This window comes from Chinchilla lanigera, unplaced genomic scaffold (genome assembly GCF_000276665.1).
Source record: "Chinchilla lanigera isolate Chin_1 unplaced genomic scaffold, ChiLan1.0 scaffold00007, whole genome shotgun sequence".
Classification (NCBI taxonomy): Eukaryota; Metazoa; Chordata; class Mammalia; order Rodentia; family Chinchillidae; genus Chinchilla; species Chinchilla lanigera.
This window is the reverse complement of record NW_004955408.1, coordinates 26,049,430-26,055,466: the sequence shown is the minus strand read 5'-3', so window position 1 is coordinate 26,055,466 and position 6,037 is coordinate 26,049,430. Positions and strand designations below refer to the sequence as shown.

At 41.0% G+C, this 6,037-nt stretch overlaps 1 pseudogene; it reads left to right on the top strand.

The window, feature by feature from the left end:
• Positions 1-1,217: 1,217 nt before the first annotated feature.
• Positions 1,218-4,277, top strand: LOC102030156 (annotated as a pseudogene).
• The last annotated feature ends 1,760 nt before the right edge of the window (positions 4,278-6,037 follow it).

Genomic DNA, 6,037 nt, shown 5'->3' with positions numbered 1-6,037 from the left:
AATTAGTGGTGAACAGTCCAAGCATGCAATTTAGTATTGAATTCTCTATAAACATACAAATACGCATACTCACAGAACATCCCATGGCATTAAGTTCTTCAGGCAGATCCCTTTTCCACTAGCCCATCTTGTGCCAACAGACCTCTGGTTACAGGACGTGCCAAATGATGGAGTCGAAATGTTCCATCATAATTGAAGCAGATTCTCAGCAGTGGCTTTGCCCTACATGCAGTGTGGAATGCCTTTATGTAAGTGCATATCTATGTATGTTGACCCACAGCATCAATCTTGAAGGTTCTTGCTCCCTTTTTTCTCTCTCATGCCTGTCCCCCAGGATTAACAGAAACTAAATGTAACAGAAATCTTGACAGTTAAGTAAACTTCCTATTTCAAAATGATTTGAAGATCCCCAAAAGCTTTCTTGTCTCCTGTTCTTCTCCCATGAACCTGTCTGGTGTCTAAAATCTGGGCAAGCCTTCAGATTTGAGATCTTTAAAAGGAAATATATTTATAGTGTATAATACTCTATATAAGATATATAATACTTATTTGGTATATTTATAGTATCTAGTACTATAATACATATTTATATATTAATATAATAGGTACTTGCACAGTCAATGTATGGTATACAGTATAGCATGCAGTACAACATATTGTATTATACTCTGTTATCTATTGATAAGTCAGCAGGCATTAACTCCCAACAGTGTTAGAGACCCTAAGGAGATGAAGCCCTGTAGTGTTAATAAGGAAAGGGGAGGGCTTTATCCAAAGTCTAGACCAAAGGATGGCCAAAGATGCCTAAGAATTAGGTAAAGAATCTAAATAAGAGATATAATTGTTTTTTATCAGAATGATGGAATGCAACCTGGGGCAGTGATGAAACCCTGGAAGCTGACCTGCTGGGGGAGATTTCAGCTCTAACTAACTGTGTGAACCTGGACATTCCTTCAACTCTTCATTCTCAATGTCACTATCAACAAAAATGAGGATTGCATCATGACCTTGTAGGAAAATTTTTTCAATAATTTCATAGTATTGTATATACTTTATATTGTTAGTAGTATATTATGATAATATAACACATACACTTATAATTATAACATCATATATAGGCATACAATATAGTTTAGTAAACAATAAAAATATGTATTATATAGAATATATATAGTATATAGTACTAAAACACATATGTATCATGTACTTACACATTAAGTATAATTTATACTTATATGCTTATAGAATAGTATATAGTATAATAACATAATATATTAGTAACAATCCTTGTAAGGTTGTTGGGTGATTAAATGACATGCTTGACACATTCTGAAACACTGATCTCATTTCTGCATTCCCCTCGGGTAGTGTCTTGCACCCACCTTTGTCATGGTGCCAGGGAACATGGAGGAGCCTTCACTGCCCTTGGCTTTGGATTGCATGATCACTTGCCCCAAGAGAAACTAGTGAAGGTCCAACATGTACCTCTGTCACTAGCACTGCCCTCTTGTGGTCCTGCCCCAGCTCCAGGAAGCAGCTTGTCTAAGAATAGTGAGCATCACATGGAACAGATGAGGACCCTATCTACATCCTGCTCACCCTAGCCAGGCCCCACCAAGGTCAGGCAAACCCCAAGCAAATTGCAGATGGGTTAGCTGTGCACTCCTAAGATTCAGTGGGTGCTTATTACATAGTCAAAGCTGAGTGCATAACAAATACTTAATAAGCCTTTGCTATTCTTATTATGACTGCTGGCATAATAAATTGTACATGACTGGTACAAGGAAGGAGTTCATTTGAAATGTCAGTTGGGTGATATTTATCTCATCTTTCCTGTTTGGGCTCTGAGCCAGTAGACACCCATCTGTGGTTGACCAAGAAAATCATTAACACACTCCCCCTCTGATCAATAGTAGTTTGTCACAACTTCTCTACTGCATGGCATTTTCTGCCCACCAGTTTTGGCAATGTGTATGGACAGCCGTCCATGTTTGCTGGGCAAGGAGACCTATGTAGTGAGTGGAGCAGTTGAGGCCATGCATTACAGCAAGGGGACGGACAACAGGTAAGACATACAGAAACAAGAAAACAAAGACTACCATGTGACCAGGCAGCAATCACTGGGGACGTGAATTAGAGTCACTTCGGGAGACTGAGAGAAAGAAAAGAGAAACAGGTGAGATGCAGTAAGATGGGAAAGAGCATTCCAAGGAGAAAAGGCAGGTGGCACACGTGTAAGGAGCCGAAAGTAGTCATGTGGCCAGAAAGCATAGGAGGAGAGGAGGTTGAGAGAAGAATGGGGTTCCTAGGAGGACGCATTACAGGTGGAGGCAAGGAATCTGGATTTCACTCCCAGGGAAATGAGAAGACTCTGAAGAATATCAGGCATGAGAATGAAGATGCCCAGTGGGAGGCTAGCTAGGAAGTGCACCACTGTCCAGGGGAGACTTAGCAGTGTGAGGGAGCAGAACAATGGCCACAGAGAGGGACACAGTGGCTGTGGTTGTAAGTGTACTAGAGGTGTACTTTGGAGCTAGAATAGTCAGGATATTAGTCCCAAGTGAACCTCACAAGCAGAAATGTGGGTATCACGGAGAAACTCCTAGAAGCATTTCTGGCTAGTGGAGGGCTACTTCAAAACGAGAACAACCCCAAGAAAAAGGCAAATTTGGTTCTGGTCATCACCTACTGTCTTGCTATAGCCATCTGAGAGAAGAAGGAGGAAAATTACCCAATATCTTTAGAGCCACATCAAAGTTGCACTGAGTCAAGTTTGCCATCAGGAGCCCAACAGACACCATGATGCTGAGCACAGAAAGCAGGGAGGGGTTCGTGGTGAAGGTCAGGGGCCCGCCCTGGTCCTGCTCAGCTGATGAATTGATGCACTTCTTCTCTGATTGCAGAATCCAGAATGGTACATCAGGTATTCGTTTCATCTACACCAGAGAAGACAGACCAAGTGGTGAAGCATTTGTTGAACTTGAATCGGAAGATGAAGTGAAATTGGCTTTGAAGAAGAACAGGGAAACCATGGGTCACAGATATGCTGAAGTATTCAAGTCCAACAGGGTTGAAATGGATTGGGAGCTGAAGCAGGAGTGTCCAAATAGTCTTGATACTGCCAATGATGTTTTCGTCCGGCTTAGAAGACTCCCATTTCACTGCAACAAGAAGAGATTGTTCAGTTCTTTTCAGGGTTGGAACTTGTGCCAAATGAGATGACACTGCCAGTGGACTTTCAGGGGCGGAGCTCAGGGGAGGCCTTTGTGCAGTTTGCTTCACAGCAGATAGCTGAAAAGGCCTCAACGAAACACAAGAAAAGAATAGGGCACAGGCACATTGAAATATTCAAGAGCAGCAGAGCTGAAGTCCAAACCCATTATGATACCCCTCGAAAGCTCATAGCTATGCAGCGGCCAGGTCCTTATGATAGGCCCAGGGCTGGCCAAGGATATAATAGCATTGGTAGAGGACCTGGGTTTGAAAGGATGAGGCGGGGTGCCTATGGTGGAGGGTATGGAGGCTATGATGACTATGGTGGCTATAATGATGGGTATGATTTGGGATCTGATAGGTTTCCTTACTGTTTCTCAGGAATGTGTGGTCATAGATATGGAGATGGTGGGTCTAGTTTCCAGGGCACCCCAGGGCACTGTGTACACAGGAAGAGGTTACCTTACCGAGTCACTGAGAATGATATTTATAATTTTTTCTCTTCTCTTAACCCTGTGAGAATACACATTGAAATTGGACCTGATGACAGGGATACTGGTGAGGCAGATGTTGAATTTGCTACTCATGAAGATGCGGTGGCAGCTATGGCAAAGGATAAAGCTAATGTGCAACACAGAGGTGTGGAGCTCTCCTTGAATTCCACCGCAGGGACAAGTGGAGGGGCTGATGATCACAGTTGTGTAGAACTCTTTTTGAATTCTACAGCAGGGCAAGTGGTGGTTCATATGGTAGCCAGATGATAGGAGGGATGGGCTTCTGTAATCAGTCTAGTTATGGGCATCCTGCTAACCAGGTTATGAAGGTGGTTACGGTGGGCAGAGCAATATGAGTGGATATGACCAAGTTCTGCAGGAAAACTCCAGTGATTATCAGTCAAACCTTGCTTAAGATACAGAAGGAGCACTAAATAGCTACTTTAGAAATAAAAGCTGTGCACTGTGGGGGTTGAATAGAAAGGGAAGGATGCCTAGCATATCTAGTATGATTGGAAACTGGAAAATATAGTGGATTCTGATTGCTCTTGGTCAGCTAGATTGCCTGCCCCCCTTTTTTTCTCTCCTTTCTTTCTTTTCTTTCTTTCTTTCTTTCTTTCTTTCTTTCTTTTTCTTTCTCCTTTTCTTTACTTTTGTGAGAAAATAAAAATTAAATTTATCAGTTTTACATTACAGGCTTGTGATTCATGCTTACTGTAAAGTGGAAATCAAGATTATTTTACACCTTATGTAATACTGAACACTGAAATATCACTTAGGATGTAATAAACAAATTTCAGTATTGACCATAATGTAAAACAACTTTCAGCTGTCCTCAAGTTAGTTATGTTGTAGGAGTAAACCTAAGCAGGAAGCATATTTAGGTTAAAACAGCCTCACTTACGTTATATGTTGCTCTTATACTACAGTCCATTGAAAACTTCAGATGCATGTTGAGAAACATGTTGTCTGTAAAACTCAAATGCAGGAGCTGTGTCTATGATTCAAAGTGAAAACATTTGGCATGTTTGTTAATTCTAGCTTTTTGTTTAATATACTGTAAGGCATATATTGTGCATTTAATATACTGTAAGGCATATACTGTGACAGCTTTTTTTTTTTTAAGATCTGGGACAATTTGAGATGTAATACTTTAGGAGTTTGGTCATGTCAGTTGTAAGGAATTCTGAGGCTTTGATTTAAATCTTTCCTTGTATTCTGATTTCCACTTAGATATATTGTACTAAGTGAAACTTGTTAAATAAATCTTCCTTTTAAAAACTGAAAAAGAAAAAGAAAGAAGCAAATTCTCAACCAAGTATGGTAGTACACGCCTGGATTCCCAACACTCAGAAAGGCCAAGGCGGGAGAATTGCAATTCAAACCTAAGCTGGGCAAGTTAGTAAAATTCTGCCTCAAAAAAAAAATATAAAAAGGGTGGGAGATGTATCGCAGTGAGAAGACCTTGGGTTCAAGTCCACTACCACAAACAAATAAGGGAGGAAAGAAGGAAGGCAAAGTCTTCTGCAAGGAATGTTACCTTCTACTGAATACAGTTAACATGTTTCACATGTCAAACAAGACCATACAACTGGGAGAGAAGTGATGGTCATGGTGATACTTTCTGTGAGCCACATAGTGCTGAAAGATTCCTCCCCTTAGAAATACAGAGAATAAAAGGAACCCTGATACACTGCTGTGGAAATGCAAATTAGCACAGCCGTTATGGACAGCAGTATGGAGGAATCTTAACAGATGAAAAATAGATCTACCAGATGATCCACAGATCCCAATACTGAGTGTACATCCAAAGGAAATAAACTCAGTGTCTAAAGGCGACATCTGCACTCCCACATTTGTGACAGCACTATTTGCAATAGCCAAGATAGGGAATCCACCTAATTGTCCATCAGTAGATGAATAAATAGCTAAAATGTAATGTGTATGATGGAATACCATTCAACTTTTTAAAAAAACAAGGAAATCCAGGGCCAGAAATATAGCTCAGCGGAACCACGCCTGTCTGGAAAGTACCAGGCCCTGAGTTCAATTCCTGATACCAAAAAAAAAAAAAGGAAATCCTGTCATTTGCAACAACATTCAGGGAACTGTGCTAAGTCAAATGAACCAGACACAGAAACACTGCATGATCTCCCTTTCATGGGAGTCTTAAGAAGTTCAACTCATGGAAGTAAAATAGAATCTAGTTGCCATGCCAGGCTTGGTGGCACACACTTGTAATCCCAGCACTCAAGAGGCTGAGGCAGGAGGATCCCCATGAATTCAAGGCCAGCCTGGACTACATAGCAAGACCCTATCTCAGGAAAAAA